Here is a 20,644-nt window from a genome sequence, read left to right on the forward strand (position 1 = left end):
AGGCCAGTTGGGGGCCTGTAACCAACCTGTCTCGGTGCTAGACACACTGGACGTACACCTGCAGTTTTGGTTTGGGATGCTATTTCGTATGACAGCAGGAACTCTCTCGTGGTTATTCCCCACCCTGACTGCAAATTTCTTGGTCAATCTGGTGATTCGACCTGTTGTGCTGCCATTCATGAACAGCATACCAGGGAGTGTTTCCCAACGGGATAAAGCTCGTCCACATACCGCTGTTGTCACCAAACATGCTCTACAGCGTGTAGACATATTGCCTTAGTCTGCTTAGTTACCAAATCTGTCTCCAGTCCAATATTTACGAAATACCTTCGGACAACACCAACGTCATCCAAAACTAGCATTAACCATTCTTGTATTGAAATTCTTCCAATCCGTATGTGGCATACAGCAAACCTGTGCTTAACAGTATTGGTTAAAAACAGTCTTGGTTGCAATTATAGTTTTTTATTTTTCAACGACGCGTTTCGCCTTATTTAGGCATCTTCAGGTTATCTCTTCTAGATGGACGCGAGAGGAACCAAGATCTGCATAACGCGTTCCCGTTCGCTCGGTTATCTCTTCTAGTTGGACGCGAGAGGCACGAAGATCTGCATAACGCGTTCCCGTTCACAGGAGCGAACGTGAACGTGTTATGCAGCTCTTGATGCCTCTCGCGTCCATCTAGAAGAGATAACCTGAAGATGCCTAAATAAGGCGAAACGCGTCGTTGAAAAATAAAAAACTAAAACTGCAACCAAGACTGTTTTTAACCAATACATCCTTGTATTGACTAACCAAGTGCAACAGGCATGGATGTCCATTCCACAAACTGATATCCGGGACTTGTACAGCACAATGCATGCACATTTGCATGCTTGCATTCAGCATTCTGGTGTTTATATCGGTTATTAATGTACCAGAATTTCACGTTTCAATGGCTTATCTCCCGCTTATCTTAACCTGTGATGGTGCGATCTTAAACACTTAAGTATGTTATCTAGACAAATGTATTCCAGAAATTTCATTACTCTACACTAAATATTTTTTGGTGTTGCTACTTTTTCCCGTCGGTGTATATGCAAATTACCTAGTGAATAAATTCGAAATATTCATGCAAGTTTTCGCGAATGATGTTTTTGCAAGGCTAGAAAACTGTAGCAAAATGAAATATCTACAGAGCTGCGATATTGGATGCAGGGGTTCGCATTTCATCCTCATGTTAATCGAAGGTACGATGGCGGATGTGGACTACGTCCAGTTTACTGCGGACGACTCGCATCGCTTCGTGCTTAACGTCTTCCTCGACGGATGTGGCACCTTCCAGCAGGACAACCGACCGTGTCACGTCAGAATCGAACTACAGAGTTTCAGGAGCACGGTAGCGAACTCACACTAAACGTGTTTGCCAACAAATTCGACTGTTCTGCACCCAATGGGACACATCACGGACGCTATCGGGCAGCAGATCCGCGTCACAGTCTACTGACCCTTAACTGACGGGAACTGCGTGACGTGGACGTAGACAGCTGGTACCACATACTTCAACAAATAGACCAAAGGCTTACAGAATGCTTGCCACACACAGTCTCCACTGCGCTGCGTTTCTAATATGGACCAATACGCTATTAACTAGGCGGTCATAGTGTTTTGACTCATCATTGAAGAACTCTACCAGTCATGGTTACCTCAACTTCTGACATTCTGAAATCCAATACTGAATGTGCAAGAACCTCTTAGAGGTTGGTCATAGTCTAGCGTCGCACCAGTCTATAAAAACAGAAATCGATACAGGAAGGACTTGGATAATTACAGAGGAATTACCTTACCGAACACTGCCAGCAAAATGTTCACAACCATAATCAAAGTTAAACTTCAGTGCTTTTATGAAAAAATTTTGAGGGAAGAAGAAAATGGTTTGAGAAAAACGTTTTCATGCTGTGAGTGTTAATTTATAATTGAGCTCTCGGTGGAGAAATACAGAGAATTTGACGTGGAAACACATGTTGCCTTTCAGGACTATGAGAAGTGATCTTGGGAAGTAATCTGACACAAGCAGCAGAAATAAACTGGTACAAGATCGTATACCAAAAAATAACTTCATAAATATTTACATATTTGCAGCATACACATGAAAACACTAATGATAGTAAGAAATTAAGACAAATTATGAATGTGGAAACAGTAACATCATAGGGGGTAGACGAGAATGAGGACTGTCTTCCCCTAGCATGTACAGGGCGCTCAGAAACTGTCTGAAAAGCTTGTAAGGGTGGTGCTGAGTCGGTTGTGCTGAGAAATAACTTTTAAGAAAAAAACATACGTCTCGCCATTTCTGAGTTACTTAGCACTGAGGTTAGCCAGAGACGATGTCAGCAAAGGTTTGGTTTCCTAAAACCGAGCAAGAAAGCGAACAAAAGTGGGATCATTTTGCAACAGGAACCTATAGCCGGAAACGTGAAATAAAGTTTCTATAGCTGTATGCAACTTCTACTCATTCGGTAGCCTACATCAAACACTAGAATACTCTAATTTGGAAGACGTATATTGACGGTAGTATAGAATCAAGTAGTGCAAATAGAATCTGTGGCTTCACTATTGCAGAGTAAATGTTCATTATGACGACCATCAATTTCGTTACGTAATGGGCAACGACGAACCATAATTAGTCTGTTTCTCCGCAATGTCATGCCCTCCTCCCCTGATGGTATCAAACACTGTAAAGATGCGCTTTGTAAGGTCAGATGTTGTTCCTACTGGTGTTGAGCACACAAGGGACTTTACATAAACCCAGAGGAAAACGTCATGAGGGGTGAGATAAGGGAGATTGGCCCAGGCCAATGGACGGGGCATCTCATTGCAATACACTACTTACTTTCTTTCTGAAAGATCTAACCACCAATTGACTGTACAATAGATTTTATTTCACGATCTACATTTCGGCCTTAGGCCATTATCAAGTGTTACAAGTTCAATAGCAAAAAGCTTAACAGATTACTTAAGGAATTCTAAACATACTAGGAACTTTACACAGTCCGTATCACACGAAATGAAAGATCTAATAATTCCAGACAATGGTACCCTTGTTTCATTCGATATATCAAATATGTACACTAATATTCCCATAACAGAAACTACTGACCTAATACAGCAAAACTTGATCAAGCATAAAAATTGTCACTAGCTAAAATCACTGATATAATAGAACTTCTAGAGTCAATAACAGCTAACATCTACTTTGCCTTTGAAGGTGAAATTTATACCCAAGAAGATGGAGTAGCTATGGGCTGTTGTTTAGCAGGAACTCTTGGTGTCATTTTTATAAATAACTTGGAACAAAAAAATTTTAAAGAATACAAACCGTTAACTAGCGAAATTTGCTATTACAACAGATATGTAGATGACTCAGTTCTCATATTTGATGGCACTGTAAATGAAATAAACACACTGCACAACAATCTAAATAGCCTCCACCCTAAAATTCAATTTACAAAAGAGACTGAAGAACAGAAACAATAAACTTCCTAGAGTTGAAAATTACTAATAACAACAACAACAAATGTACTTTCAGCATCTACAGGAAATCAACAATTATGGATTGCATAACTGATAATCATTTCTGCCATCCAGTGACTCACAAAAAAGTTTATGTTATTTCTATGGTACATTGGCTAGTGAACCTCCCTTTGCAGAACAACGAAGTTGAGAAAGATCTGCAGATGCTACAACACACTGAAGTCACAGATCGATATAAGCCATATATAGTTACCAAAATATTTTATAGGAAAGCTGGGACTATTAATGATCATAATATGATGGAAATCGTTTTACACAAAGAAGAAGACAGGTTAATAAAAAACAGGTTCATTTCTGTCCCCTACACTGGTGCTATCTCAGATAAAATTGCTAGAATATTTGACAAAACTACTGTACAGATAAGTTTCCACACACACAAGAACTTGGGTAACAACCTTAAGCATGCCACACATAAAACTAATCCAATGAGTAGATCAAGCATATATAAGATTGTGTGTGATACTTGTGATTGTAGATACATTGGCCGGATGGGATGTTCCTCTAAAGATAGGTATAAGGAACATATTAGGAGAACAGAAAGCAACACCTCAACATTTAGCAAGACCTCAGAGACATTAATCACCAGGTAAAAGAAATCAATCAAAATTTAAAAATTCTTCACACAGTACCAAAAAGTAAGGAAATGGATATATTGGAAGAAATTGAAATATACAGTGAAGTAATAAGAGCCCCCTCAACTTACTGAATGAGCAACTAGAACTAAAGAATAGAAACAATTTAGATGGCTTCAGATAAATGTTGGTAGAAACTTAATTCATCATTTTTATTTTAGACCATGCTTAATGAATTTGCTTCATTTACTACAACTGTTAATGTCATACTATAAGAGGCTTATTGTCCTTCTGCATACTTGTGTAAATGGTATAGCAGTATAGGTGTACATGTGGGTAGCATTGTGAAGATCGTGTGTATTGATTTTCTCCTTTACACCTACCCATTTGTCTTCACCTACTTAATCAGATAACCCTTCCTTATGTCCCCTCCCACACCGTCAATACCCTACCACCCCTCATGTACTTTACTTAGAAAGTGTCAATCCTTCATTATACTTTATTGTTTTGTGAAATAATGGAACAACTGGTATTATATTTTTACATCTTATGTTTTTTAATGTTCAGTAGAGTTGCTACACTTGTTGACCCTCATACAATGTGGGTTACTATTCCTTCTAACCAGTTGTGTAAACAATAGGTCAGAATATGTGCATATGTGGTGAACACTGTGTAGATGGTAAACATTAGTTTTTCTCCTTCCACTTCCCCCTTTTTTAATCTTCACCTATTTATTCAGACTATTCCTCCTACACCAGCCAATAAGTGTATTTCGGATGTTGTTCCCTTTCCACAATTAAATATGGTCTGTTGTTCACAGTCCTTTTAGTAATAGAACACCTAAAAAGTGAAGACTGTTCTTTATACTTTGATATAATCGAAAATAATGGAACAACTAGTGTTCTGTACTACATTTTTATAATTACGATGAAGAACTGCGCTGCACATTTTAGTATTTAGTACACTTACTACAGCTGTTAACTTTCATACAGTGAGATCTTTACTGCTCCTTTTAGGCACCTGTGTAAATACATACCAGTACAGGTGTGTGTATATACAGGCAATACTGTAAATATTATAGGCATTGGCTTTCACCCCTTGTCTCCCCCCTCCCCCCCCACTTCATCTACTTAATCTGACTACCCCTTCTTTCCTCCCTCGCACATCGTAACTCGCCACCCCTTATCTATTTAATATTTTGATCCCTAACATGCACCATTTCCTGATTCACTATGCACCCCCCCCCACCCCCACCTGTACCACCACTTTTTTGCCCATTTTGTTTTGTTGTACATTTGGCCTTTTGTAACAATTGTTGATGCTTTTATGTAAAGGGTTTTGTATTCCAACGATGTGTGACCATTTAACCAATTATTTAAACATAGTTGTAATTCATAACAATGTATAACTGTTTTTTTTTATAATTCGCCAAGTATAAAATATTTCACTCTTGCAAGATTGTACTTTTATATACCTTTAATGAAGATGTTGAAAGTCACGTGTTTACATGCACATTGGGAAGGTGGCTCTTCATGCTAATTATGTAAATAATGGCATGCTATACCCAGTTCAAAGATAATGTACCCAACTTATATAATAAAGAGTCCCACTAACTGTGCCCAAGACATACCACAGATAGCATGGTGCAAACTGGGATGCCTTTATGATGATCTTTGACTATCGTTTCACTTATGTCAATGGCTTATGTCAATGGCTGCTTAGACACAGTGTAGCAAAGTCTAAAACCTTTGATTTGGTCATCTATTTTATTCCACAACCATATCAAATGAGTCATGTAATTACCAGTAAATTAGCATATTACACAAATGTATTCGCACTGAATTTTGGCATAATTGGTTTACATAACCGAAGATACATATTTTGACGATTACTTCGGTTCTACTCAAGTCTGATGATTTATAATACGTAAGTAAGAGGACAAATCATGTATCATAAGCATTGATTAAACTGTTTGCCCTGCTATTCTTCTGATACTTTGTCTGATACTTGTACTTTTATTGTGCTTAAATATGCTGCAGTTGTAACTCTTGATAGTGGCCTGAGGCCGAAATATACATTATCAAATAAAACCTATTGTACAGTCAGACGGCGGTCATATCTTTCAGAAAGTTTTATATGACTGTGGCTCCATACAAAAGTAAAATCATTGACATTTACTCTCTGCCTGGTGTTGTCTGTGAGATATGCCTTGGCCCGACGATCAAAGCGAGCTGGAGCACCATAGTTCAGAAACTACAAATTAGCGCACTGTTGCAAGGGAATGTCCTCCAGAACTTCTGGTAAGGCAACCTGAAAGTTCAAATACCATGCATCATTCAAACGATCTGGTATGATGTGTGGCCCATTATGTGATCTCCCACAATTCCGGCCCAAATGTTCTTTGAGAATCTCGCCTGGTGACTCCTCGAACAGGTATTGGGTGGATTTTCAACAGCCAATGGTGGCTGTCGAAACTTCATTTCACACTTCTGCCTGTAGGTTCCTCATATCAGAACGTTCCGAATTTCATCCTCTACAATCGCCCAAATTTTTAAAATGTCATCCTGTAATATCCTGTGTAAATGACAAGATTTTATAAAGGGTGATATAAATTAAATATTTTGGTTTTGTAACTATTACCTGGGGGCAGATTTAAATATCTCAGAGGAAATTGTGAGGTTAAGAAAACTATGTGAATAACAGAAAAAAAGCAGTGAAAGTAAATCAAGCACAAAAACGCGCTCGCATGCGCCTGTACAAAACTTTGGCAATGTCTGTGCTTTGTCATAGTGGCAAGTCACTGATCTACATAGAAATGATGAGAGCTGAGTGGCAGCTAATAATAAAGACAATGTTCTGAACAGGAGGCTACACAAAATGGGACACAAAAGGAAATGAAGAGTATCTACAATATCTTGAACTCCAACGAATATTTATTTATTTGTTTAACCTGATCAAATCTTTAACCTGATCAAATCTTTATTTATATACAATAGAGAAGTTGTTGTGGTCATATGGGGGTACGTTTCTTTTTTTGTTAGTGTTTGTGACTTTTTTCTTTTTTTTCTTTAAATATTTGAATCTTTTATTTTTTCTTAGTTTGGTTAATTTTTAATTTCTGATTTTTTGTTCTTAAAAGTTTTATTCTTGCTTGTTTATTGACTTTTTCTTTGTATTATATGTAAGTTTTGTTAAACTAAATGTTCTTTTTGCAGTAATTTGATTTAATTATCAAGTGATTTTGGATTTAGCAATTGATTTAGTATCAGCATAATTCGTGCCATCAGCCGCGGTTATACGATTGATACAAGTGAATATTACTGGTTAAAACAGTTGTTTATATTATTAGGGTTAAAATATAAATTTGTAAGGTGAAATGTTAAAATTTATTTGTAGCTTTTTTTATGAATCTGTGAAATTTAAATAATAAACTAGGATTAGATACCCTATTACTTTAAATCTTAATTATATTTACCAAGGTACTATTAGTTAAGGTGTTTAAACCCAAAGAATTTGGCAGTTTCTCATTCCATTCAGAGGAACCTACCCCGTGATTGATAATACACGATTTACTCTACTTAATTTATTTGTTTGTATATCTCCGTTATCAGAGAATCTTTTTAGAGTTGTAATTCTCAAGAATTATAATTATAAAATATTTCAGGTCAAAGGAGGTGGGTCAGAATAGAATTTTGTTTATAACGGATTTGATGGTGAAATACTGTTAATGAAGGTGGATTTGATAGTAATGTAATTTATTTAATTTAACTGATATTGGCTCTGAGGTGTGTACACATCACCCGTCACTCTCATTATTGATTATTTTATTTTGATTATTTTAAGGTAGCTTCAATTTAGATAAGTCGTAACATAGTAGATGTACTGGAAAGTGTATCTACGAAGAGGTTCAAGATATAACTTATTAGTAAAGTGTTTCACTTACACTGAAAATTTTTCTGTGCAAATCAGGATATCTTGATTGTTTATTTTATTATATTTATTTTTGTTTATTTAATTATTTAATATAAATAATTTTGTTGGATTTTGTCTTAGTATATTTTATAGAATTGATTTTTTAAATTATAGTGTATTGGTAATGTAAGTGTTTTATGAAATATTATTTAAAATTTTTTAAAGTAGATTTTATTTATTGTATATTTTGTATCAGGGTTTATCAAAATTTTAGTATTTATTTTACTTGTCTCGATTTGGGTTGATTTATAAATAATTTATAGTTAATGTATCATAATTATTATTAAATTATAGATAGAAATGAGATGTTAATTGTTTCCTAAGATATCTAGTTTCTTAAAAAAAATTAATTTTTTGAAGTTAATTGTTTTTATTTAATTTTTTAAGTATAAATATTAACTTAATAATTCTTTAAGGGATAAGCTTTGAAGTTAATAACCTATAATTTGTTTTAAAAAATACAATAGTAAGCTTTAAACCAGCTATCTTTAAGATTGTGTTTTAGTTCATTATTTTTATTTTGATTTTATAAATATTTTAGGTTTTTTTATTAAGATTATAAATTTCATTTTAAAATTTTTGTAATAATTATAGAATTAGTATATTTATTTGTACAAAATTTTTACCTTGTAAACTTATTATAAGGAACTAGGCAAAATTAATTTTCGCCTGTTTATCAAAAACATGTCCCCTTGAAAATATTTTGAGGTCTGGCCTGCTCACTGAGCAGATTTTTAAAGAGCCACGGTATTTTGACTGTGTAAAGGTAGCATAATCATTAGATCTCTTAATTAGTGGCTGGAATGAATGGCTTGACGAGAAAACAACTGTCTCCTAAGTCTTAAATTCTTCTTTAGGACAAGAAGACCCTATAAAGCTTAATATTTTACTTTTATATAGTTTCTTGTTTGTCTTTCTATATTTAATGATGATGTTTTGTTGGGGTGACATGAAGAATAAATAAACTCTTCATTATTATATCATTGATTTATGTTTGTTGTTTTGATCCATAATTTACGAACATAAGATTAAGTTACCTTAGGGATAACAGCGTAATTGTTTTTGAGAGCTCATATCGACAAAGCAGATTGCAACCTCGATGTTGGATTAAGAAAACTTTGGGTGCAGGAGCCCAGTGATTAGGTGTGTTTGACCTTTAAATTCTTACATGATCTGAGTTCAGACCAGCGTGAGACAGGTCGGTTTCTATCCTAAGACTATTAATCCATATTAGTGTGAAAGGACCATATGGTTAAAATATTTTTATTATATTTATTAATATTAATTAATTTACTATTTTGTCAGAGTAATGTGTTGAATTTAGCATTCATTTATGTAGATTTTTTCTACAAATAGTATTGAAACTTTATGATTTATTTATGTTTATTTTAAATTTTATTTTATTAGTTATTTGTGTTTTAATTAGTGTTGCTTTTCTAACTTTATTGGAGCGTAAGGTTTTAGGTTATATTCAGATTCGTAAGGGTCCAAATAAAGTAGGATTTGTAGGAATCCCACAGCCCTTTAGCGATGCTATTAAGTTGATTTGTAAGGAGCAGCCAATTCCTATTATATCTAACTATTTACTTTATTATTTTTCTCCTGTTTTTATTTAATGATTCCTTTGGCTGTTTGAGTGATTTTTCCCTTACTTAACTTATATATGTTCTTTTTCTTATGGATTTTTTTATGTTGCACTAGATTAGGTGTTTATACCATTATAATCGCTGGTTGATCTTCTAATTCAAATTACTCTTTATTAGGTTCTCTTCGTTCTGTTGCTCAAACAATTTCATATGAAGTTAGATTGGCTTTAATTTTATTGTCTTTCATTATTTTAATAGGTAGTTTTAACATGTTTTATTTTATAAATTATCAGCTTTATTGTTGATTTATTATTATTTCTTTTCCTTTAGCTTTAGCTTGTTTTGCTTCTTGTTTAGCCGAAACTAACTGTACTCCTTTTGACTTTGCCGAAGGTGAATCAGAATTAGTTTCAGGGTTTAATATTGAATATGGTGCAGGTGGTTTTACTTTAATTTTTTTAGCTGAGTATACTAGAATTGTTTTTATAAGAATATTATTAGCTTTAATTTTTTTAGGTGGTGATTTTTATTCTTTTATATTTTTTTATTAAGCTTGCTATTATATCCTTTGGCTTTATTTGAGTTTGGGGTAATTTACCATGGTTCTGTTATGATAAGTTAATATACTTGGCTTGAAAAAGTTTTTTACCTTTATCTTTGAATTTTTTTATTTTCTTTGTTGGTTTAAAGATTTTATTTATCTCATTTATTTAGTGAAATTTTTTAAGAAAAGTTAATAGAAGAGTTAAATTTCTAGTTTTATGTTTTCAAAACATATGCTTTTCCTAAGCTAATTAACTTATTATTCCTTACTTAGCTTATCTCATGCATCTGCAACATGGAGATTAATTAAGAAGTATGTAAAGTAGATAATTGTAAGGATTTGCCCTGTTATAATGTACGGCTCTTCAACTGGTCGTTTACCAATTCATGTTAATAAACATACAACAACTACTATGATTCAGAATAAAATATGATTAATAGGATAGAATTGGATACCTCAGAATGGTGTTTTATTATAAAATGGTAAAATTATTAAGATTCTAATTGATAAGAATAATGCAACAACACCTCCTAACTTATTATGAATTGATCGTAGAACTGCATATGCAAACAAGAAATATCATTGTGGTTGAATGTGAACTGGTGTTACTAATGGATTAGCAGGTACAAAATTATCTGGACCTCCTAGGAGGTAAGGTTTAATTAAACATAATATAATTAATAATGATGTTATTAACACAAATGTAATAGAATCCTTGAAAGTAAAGTATGGGTGAAATGGAATTTTTTCGATATCTCCATTTAGTCCTAATGGGTTGTTAAATCCTGTTTGGTGAAGAAAGAATAAATGAATTGCTGCCATAGCTGCAATAATAAATGGTAATACAAAATGAAACATGAAAAATCGATTTAATGTTGCATTATCAACAGCAAATCCTCCCCACACCCATTGAACTAAATCTGTTCCTAAGTATGGAATTGCTGATAATAAATTAGTAATTACTGTCGCACCTCAAAATGATATTTGACCTCAAGATAAAACGTATCCTATAAATGCAGTTGCTATAACTAAGAATAGAATTACTGTACCAATTATTCAGATGTGTATGTATATATAAGATCCATAGTAAATTCCTTGTCCTACATGCAAATAATACAAATGAAAAATATAGATGCTCCATTTGCATGTAAAGTTCGAATAATTTAACCATTATTTACGTCTCGGCAGATACGTACTACACTACTAAATGCTATTTCAATATTTGATGTATAATGTATAGCTAAAAATAGTCCAGTTACGATTTGTAATACCAAGCATAACCCTAGCAGGGACCCAAAATTTCATCAAAATGAAATATTTGTTGGTGCAGGTAAATCAACTAAAGAGTTATTAATAATTTTAATTAAAGGATGTCTTAATCATAAGGGTTTATTCATTAGTAAATTATCTTACTTTACGAATAGGCCCCTGGTTAATATTAGTGATTTTAACTACTGCTAATAGTGCTAAAAATAAATAAATTATTATTATTATTGTAATAATGAATATTGGTCTGTTATATAATTTTTCTAAAGATATTGTTATTTCTTGGTAATTGATTGAATTATCAATATTTATAGTTTCAGTATTTTGAAGAAGTCTATAAATATTGATATATCTAGGATAATTAATATCGATATAATGAATTCTCATATTGTTAAGGTAATAATTATGGTAATTGATTTAGGTTGAAATATTTCGTATGATGCAATTCTTGTAATATAAATAAATAGAACTAAGATACCACCAAGAAACGTTAAAAATAAAATATATGATAATCAATATCTTTCCATTATTGTTCCTGTTATTAATCCAACTAAAAAAGTTTGTAGGATAATGAATAGCATTATTGATATTGGGTGTCTTAATTTAATAAAATTAATATTCATTACGTTTGATAGTGATATAATTATTATTTTAATCATTTCAGGGGTTAGTTTATTTAAAACATCGGTTTTGGGGACCGATGATGGAAGCTTTTCCACCTCTCAAGTTTTAAAAATGGGGGCTAGACTTATTTCCGGTTTACAAGACCAGTGTTTTTTTTAAACTGTTAAAACTAATGTTTATAGACTCTTTTTTTACATCTTTGTTGGTTTATTTTGCTGGTGTTTATGTTTTTTCTTCTAAACATAAACATTTATTGCTGGTTCTTCTGAGATTAGAGTATATTGTTTTTTCTTTGTTTATATTAACTATTGTTTTTCTTATTGAGTATGATTATGATTATTTCTTTCCTGTTATTTTTTTAGTTTTTTCTGTTTGTGAAGTTTTGAGGCCCTCTCTTTCAGCAGACCGGTGTTAAACGCATAGAATATTTTTTTTACATCTGGAATCATACAATATTTACATCATAGCTGGCCGATAACAATTTTAGTATGACAAATAGTAATAAAACAGTATTAAAAGAATTAAAAACGATTTGAATTTATGTAAAAGAAGGAAGCAAAGTTAGGATTTAACGTCTCGCCGACATCGAAGACATTAGAGACGGGGGCATACGCCCGAAATGTATTAAGGATGGGGAAGAAAGTCGCTCGTGTCCTTTCAAAGGAACTATTTCGGCATTTGCCTGAAGCCATGTAGGGGAATGACAGAAAACCTAAATCCGGACTTCCGGACGGGATTTGAATTGTCGTCCTCCAATCAAGTACAGTGAGCTAACCATTACGCTACCTCGCTCGGTGAATGTACCTAGAAATAATGTGAATAAATAGTGCTGACGAAGACTTAATACAGTTAATACTACCAGTACTGTTGCTACATCTTCTACTGTTGCCGCTACATTTATAATAATAATAATAATAATAACAGTGATAGTGGCAGATACAGAATGTACTTACTACTGTACAAAAGTTATTTCCGACAGCAGCGAGTTCTGAGCGAAAAAATTTAGGTAGACTGCACCAGCTAAGAGCATTGGAAAATGTTGAAGATCTGGTAGGGATGAGGGATGTAATTGTGTAATACGTGTGTAGACGAGAATAGGTAGACATCGTCCTTGTTCCAGTAGTTATGCCGCGCGGGATAGCCGCGCGGTCTTGGGCGTCCTGTTACGGTCCGGGCGGCTGGCCCCGTCGGAGGTTCGAGTCCTCCCTCGGGCATGGATGTATGTGTGTGTCGTCCTTAGCGTAAGTTAGTTTAAGTTAGATTAAATAGTGTGTAAGCTTAGGGACCGATGACCTCAGCAGTTTGGTCCCACAAAACCTTGCACGTATGTATGTATGTGTGTATTGAACAGGGGACCTAGAAACGACAAAGAGACTTCGTCCCCGCCGTAGCCCTGAGTGGTACACAACCCCACAACAGGCTACAGCAGTCCACTCACCCCACCGCCGCCCCACGCCGAACCTAGGGTTATTGTGCGGTTCGGTCGCCAGTGGACCCCTTCGGGAACGTCGCATTCCAGATGAGTGTAACCCCAATGTTTGCGTGGTAGAGTAATTATGGTGTACGTGTACGTGGAGACAGTATTTGCGCAGCAATCGGCGACGTAGTGTAACTGAGACGGAATAAGGGGAACCGGCCCGCATTCGCCGAGGCAGATGGAAAACCGCCTTAAAAACCATCCACAGACTGACCGGCGCACCGAACCTCGACACTAATCCGCCGTGCGGATTCGTGCCGGGGGCCGGCACGCCTTCCCACTCGGGAAGCAGTGCGTTAGACCGCACGGCTAGTCGGGCGGGCCCCATAAGACCTTATCACAACTTTCCAAATTTTTTTCAGTGTTTGTGTCCTTAACTATCTTATCAAGTTACCTCCCGTTACTAATATGGGTACACTCAAATACTGTGATATGACTTCTAAATTATAGAGCACAACAATTAGTCGTCCCTTTTTTTCAGCTTTTATTGGGCAAATCTACATTTCGGCTAGTGCACAGCCATTATCAGTGCATTGATTATGGCTGAGCACTAGCCGAAATCTAGATATGCCTAAGAAAACCTGAAAGAAAAGCGCGGCTGATTGCTGTGCTCTATCATTTGAAAGACGTTAGGCCCTATCTTTCGAAGCTGAAGATGGTAGTAAAATTCTCTGATATGATGAGGTAGGTCACTTCTGTGTTGGGCTCCTGCTACCGAAAAGGACTTCGAGGAAGTGGCTGAGCGATGGGATGCGAGAGAAATAATTTTGCTCTGCCGTGTTGTTCAGGCAAGTGCGTTAGGGTCGAAGACAGGTAGAGGGACAGCGTCCGGTGATAAGACAGTAGAGGAAACAGAGAGTACAGAAATATCTACGAGAAATATCTGCAGTGGTCTATACGTAGCCAGGATAGCTGTGCATAAGACGGTGAAATATGATCAAAGAGCTGAATGCCACAGATGTATCGAAAACAGGCGTTCATCACCTGCTCCAGGCGCCGTGAGCTTCCTTGGAAAAGCTCTTGCAGGATAACATCGCCGTAATCAACAGCCGGAAATATAGGCGTTTGTACATGTTTATTTTCAGATCAAAAGATAAGGGATTTTTGTATTTTTGGAAGGCATGGAGAGGTGCTGATGCCTTCTTGGCCATTGAAGCTTTGTGCTCAGCTGAGTTTAGCTTTCCATCCGTTATTACTCCTAAACTCTTTTCTTAGGGTGAGAAGTTGAATTTTGTTGTCCACTGAAGAATTAAAGATGTTAGGGATTTCTGATATTTCGGGCTTATAAGCACAGAATGACCAACAAGGACCGCTCCGTGTCCATTTTGATTCTGCACACCGGTCAGTACTGAGATTCTACATAGTTGTGTTCATCTTTGTTGATATTGCACTTGCATGCAACCGGAGGTCATTAACATACGCGTAGTATTTACAGTATGACCAAACTAATGAGACATCAGTGACGAACAATGAAAAGATTATAGGACATAATGCACAATCCTGGGGCAGGCCTTGTACTACGTGCCTCCATCGTGCCTTTTTGGGACCAGACGTGAAGCTGGTGAGATGTCTGATACGAACAAAACCACTGCACTGCACTTGGAGTACGAATGTTAGTGGTAAGAAAAATGATTACAACCTGTTAGCCGGACGCCCAACACAAGAATCCTAAAAGCAGTCTTAAACTACAGATCTCCTGTAATTAACAGTTTCTTGTTTTGTTAGACCGACAGACAGTTGAACAAAGCGCTGTATATGAGTTCGTAGTATAGGAAGTGCTGTGCGCTGCGGCGCTAGTCTTGCACAGTGTCTCAGCGGAGAAGTAAACGATTGCCGAAGTCACGAAGCTTTCTGAAGTTAAACCGAGAAAGTTCCCTCAAACGGCGGTGCGACAAGGCCGGCCTTGGGCGCTGCCCGCCCCGAGCTGAGAGTACGTGCCCCGAGGCGAGGCGGCCGCTGCAGTAGATGGCGGCTTCGGCTATTGGGGGAAGAGTAGGTGGGGTCACACGGGGAGTGGTGGAGTGCTGTGTCAGTGGATGATCTTTAACCCTGAGGACTCCATCTCACAAAAGATTCTAGTACTACAATATTTACTGTTCTTTTGAAGCTACTGTAACAGCCACAAGATTCGAGATTTTTTCTTCAAAGAAGTATCTGATGCTGAAGGAGACACACGCGCCACTCCATTCATTTGCTTAATAAGTGAAAAATTAATTTTTGTTTTTCTTTCGTCAAAAACATACAAATCTACCGGTGATATACCCTGAAGAGCCAAAAAAACTGGAACACCGGCCTAATATCGTGCAGGTCCCCCGCGACCATGCAGAAGTGCCGCAACACGATGTGGCATGGACCCGACTAATGTCTGAAATAGTGCTGGAGGGAACTGAAACCATGAATCCCGCGGGGCTGTCCATAAATCCGTAAGAGTACGAGAGGGTGGAGACCTCTTCTGAACAGCACGTTGCAAGGCATCCCAGATATGGTCAATAATGTTCATGTTTGGGAAGTTTGGTGGCCAGCGGAACTCAGAAGAGTGTTCCTGGAGCCACTCTCTAGCAATTCGGGACGTGAGGGGTGTCGCATTGTCCTGCTGGAATTGCTTACGTCCGTCGGAATGCACAATGGACATGAATGGATGCAGGTGATCAGACAGGATGTTTACGTACGTGCCACCTGTCACAGTAGTATCTACACGTATCAGTCGTCCCATATCACTCCAACTGCACACGCCCAACACCATTACAGAGCCTCCACAAACTTGAACAGTCCCCTGCTGACATGCAGGGTTCATGGATTCATGAAGTTGTCTCCATACCCATATACTTCCATCCGGTCGATACAGTCTGAAACGAGACACGTCCGACCAGGTAACATTTTTCCAGTCATCAACAGTCCATTGTTGTTGTTGAGGGTCCAGGCGAGGCGTAAAGCTTTGAGTCGTGCAGCCATCAAGGGTAGACGAGTGGGCCTTTGGCTCGGAAAGCCCATATCCATGAAGTTTCGTTGAGTGGTTCGCACGCTGACACTTGTTGATGGCCCAGCATTGAAATCTGTAACAATTTGCGGAATCCTTGCACTTGTGTTACGTTGAACAATTCTCTTCAGTCGTCGTTGGTCCCGTTCTAAAATCCCCAGTTCATCGATACCTCGGAGATACTTTGTCCCATCGCTCGTGCGCCGACTATAACACCACGTTCAAAATCACTTAAATCTTGATAACCTGCCATTGTTGCAGCAGTAGCGGATCTAACAACTGGGCCAGACACTTGTTATCTTATATAGGCGTTGTCGACCGCATCTCCGTATTCTTCCTATTTACATATCTCTGTATTTGAATACGCATGGCTATAGCAGTTTCTTTGCCATTTCATTGCATAAAAGATAGTCAAAAGGAAACGAGACAGATGGAAAAAAGTAAGTAAACTGCTTGTTATTTCAGAAATAATCACCAAAACTGCATTTATTCCATTGTGAGACAAGACAATCAGTGCCTGCATGGAAAAATGTTTCGGCTGCTCCTGGCGGAGGTTCGAGTCCTTCCTCGGGGATGGGTGTGTGTGTTTGTCCTTAGGATAATTTAGGTTATGTAGTGTTGTAAGTAGGCTGTTTAGGTTCTTATATTGGTAACGCCACGTAGCAATCTGCATGAAAATCACTGGCTGTGCTGTGTGCAGTCTGTGGCTGGTTGACGTTGTTGTAATATTCGCTATTGTAGTGTTGGGCAGTTGGATGTGAACAGCGCGTAGCGTTGCGCAGTTGGAGGTGAGCCGCCAGCAGTGGTGGATGTGGGGAGAGAGATGGCAGAATGTTGAGAGCGGACGATCTGGATGTGTGTCCATCAGAAAGAGTAAATTTGTAATATTGGATATCATGAACTGATTATATATATATATGATGAATTGAATATTATTTAGGTAAATGCATTGTTTGTTCTCTATCAAAATCTTTCATTTGCTAACTATGCCTATCAGTAGTTAGTGCCTTCAGTAGTTAGAATCTTTTATTTAGCTGGCAGTATTGGCACTCGCTGTATTGCAGTAGTAGTTCGAGTAACGAAGATTTTTGTGAGGTAAGTGGTTCATGAAATGTATAGGTTATTGTTAGTCAGGGCCATTCTTTTGTAGGGATTATTGAAAGTCAGATTGCGTTGTGCTAAAAATATTGTGTGTCAGTTTAGTGTTGATCAGAATAAGTAAAGAGAGAAATGTCTGTGCACGTTCAGTTTTGCTCAGCTGTTTGAAAATCAAATAACGTAAGGTGTTTATCAGCACAATCATTCATAAATTTTTCTAAGGGGAGGTTTCATGGTGTGGAAGTTTAGGGACTGATGACCTCAGCAGTTAAGATTTCACACACATTTGTACATTTTTTTTTTTTTGAAAAATGTTTGCGGTTGCCTTTGGAACTATGATTCCACCCAGGCGTGCACCTCTTCGTCCGAAGTAAATCGACGGCCACGAATGTCTTCCTTCAGGGCTCTAAAAATACGGAAATCATTTGGGGAGAGATCGGGATTATAAGGAGGATGTATAGAGGCTTCCCAGTGAAATTTCTGCAGCATAGTCGAAAACACAGGCACGCCAGCTCTGGAAAAGTCATGATGATTTCTTTCACCGCAAAGGCCCGTTCCTCATTGACTTTCTGGAACACATCGCAACAACTAACGCACGGCGGCATGTGGACACTATGTAAAAACTGAAGCACGCCATCAAGTTTAACGCCAGGAATGTTGACGGGAGGCTCTTTCTGTTGCAGGATGATGGCCGCCCACATACTGCCAAGGTTGTTTCGACTATACTGCAGAAATTTTTCTGGGAAGCCCTCGCACATCCTCCACACAGTTCCGATCTGCCCTCCCCCCCTCCCCCCTCTGATTTCCATGTGTTTGGAGTACTGAAGAAAGACATACGAAATAGTCGATTTGCTTCGGACGTAAAGGTGTTCGCCTAGGTACAATCACGATTCCGCAGGCAACCGCAAATATTTTTCCAAAAAGGCACTGAAAGTTTTGCCCACAGTGGGATAAATGTGTTAAGAGTTAGGGTAACGTTGCCATCAATTGCCCGGTTCCATGTATGCGCCATCGCTATATTTTTGTTTGGTCGATAGCTGCTGCCGTCTAGCTTTGCTGAACCGACTTACCAGTTGAGAAAGAAGCCACCATCTTAGTTTGGAAGTTTCAGGTTACATTGAAAACCTGATGTAAATGCATGAAGAAAATTGCGTTTTTTGATGTAGCGCCGGAATGAAATTGAATTGTGTATGGTGATACCAACGATTACGCCAGGTCAACTTGGAGTATACCATTGCTAAGCGAATCTTATCTACTTTTCATGGGTATACTTATATCTGTATTATTTACCGTAGCTTCATATCTAATGGCGAGCATACAGACGTTATGGTATTGGCATCATTGAGCCACTGCTAACATCGTAAAGTAAATTAAGGATATCATCTGCACAAACAGTATTAGGATTTATTTATGTTACAGCAAGAAATACGTGCAAGAGGCCATTCCAGTTCCTCTGATTGGTACATAAATATAATTTAAAGAACAAATATTGCAATTGTGAAAAATGGCTGCAGTTAAATATTTAACATATGATTTTAAGTTATTGTAGTACGTTAAAATTATCCTAGCAAGTCTGAGTTACAAAAAGTCGTTAATTATATTTAGTACTACAATACTGCTGGGACATGGAGTATTTAAATATACTGTAATTAAAACAAATTTTATTTCATACTTAGGTTCAAATGGTGTTAAAGTTTACCATACGATTTTCAAGGCTTCTGAAACTCATTTCGAAAGTAACCTTTGTTTCATGATTATTTAAACTCTATTTAAACTATTCTTTTGCAGTTTTCAGAATGCCGAAAGGTGTTAAGTATGGAAAATGAAAGGAAGAGATTATGACGATGCTGGGCGAAATGGTGATCTCGGTTAGAATGCTGCCGAAAAGCAGTACAGTGTTCCCAAAGAAACGCTCAAACATCATCTGGATGGAAAAAAATTGGTTTGCTGTGGAGGACAAAAAAATTAATCGGCAGCGTTTGTAACTTGCCTTCTGAAGCGCCGCAAGAGTCATTAACATATGCAATTAGAAGAGTTTATGTTTGGCATCGCACCTATTTTCCGAAAGATTCAACGGTGTGATAAAGATGGCCTGCTAGTAATGGTACTAAAATTTCATGAAGAACTCTCTTTCAGACGACCAGAGGCATAAATCCATAGCTTATGCCATTGGTTTCTACAAAGAGAAAGTTGCAACATTTTTGACAGTCTCACAGTCGACGAGAATATTTTGGAAGCATGTAGACTTTTTAGTGTCGATGAAACTGGGCTTTTCATCGTACAGAAAAAGACAAGGAAAGTAATTGCTAAGAAGAGGACACAACAAGTTGGATCCACTCAAGTGGAGAGCGTTGTGTTACAACAACTGTTGTTTGCTGCGTCAGAGCTGCTGGAAAGTAAATACTAAAGCCGATGCTGATCTACAAGAGTGCTCGTGATAAAGATAAGCTGAAGGATGGAACACTTCGTGCGACAGTGTTCGGTTTCAATCCAGATAGCGGGTACGTAAACAAAGAATTATTTATGAAATATCTGGAACATTTTTTAAGGCTCTTCTTCTCCTTGATGGTCATACAACCCAGACAAAATATCCGAAAGCACTGCATCTAGCTCGGGAGAATGGTGATATTGATTCCTCCTCCCGGGCACACCATGCGTAGACTGCAGCCTTTAGATGTGTCTTTCTATAAACTTTTAAGCAGTTACTATGTAGACGAGATGGGGAAATGGCTACGAACACACCCAGGACGTTGAGTGGCCCAATTCGAAATTTCAGCACTTGATGGAAAAGCGTATGGGAGGGCAGAACTATAGCTACGGCAGTTAATTGATTTGCTTGTTCTGGAGTCTCGCAAGTCGATAGAGATGTCTTTAAGTACCATCACTTTTCTGTCTGTAATGCAGTTCACTCCGATCCATCTAATGAAGAGATACCAGCAGTGAGAGAGACAATAC

The 20,644-nt window shown here is 37.3% G+C and overlaps 1 protein-coding gene across 1 annotated transcript in view; it reads right to left on the minus strand.

Moving 5' to 3' along the window:
* Positions 1–20,644, minus strand: part of LOC126188574 (neuropilin-1a-like) — a gene marked incomplete at its 5' end in the record, with an annotated part of 276,952 nt that overhangs the window by 196,878 nt on the left and 59,430 nt on the right. The gene's annotated exons all lie outside the window — the stretch shown is intronic.

This window comes from Schistocerca cancellata, chromosome 5, assembly GCF_023864275.1.
Source record: "Schistocerca cancellata isolate TAMUIC-IGC-003103 chromosome 5, iqSchCanc2.1, whole genome shotgun sequence".
NCBI classification, from domain to species: Eukaryota; Metazoa; Arthropoda; class Insecta; order Orthoptera; family Acrididae; genus Schistocerca; species Schistocerca cancellata.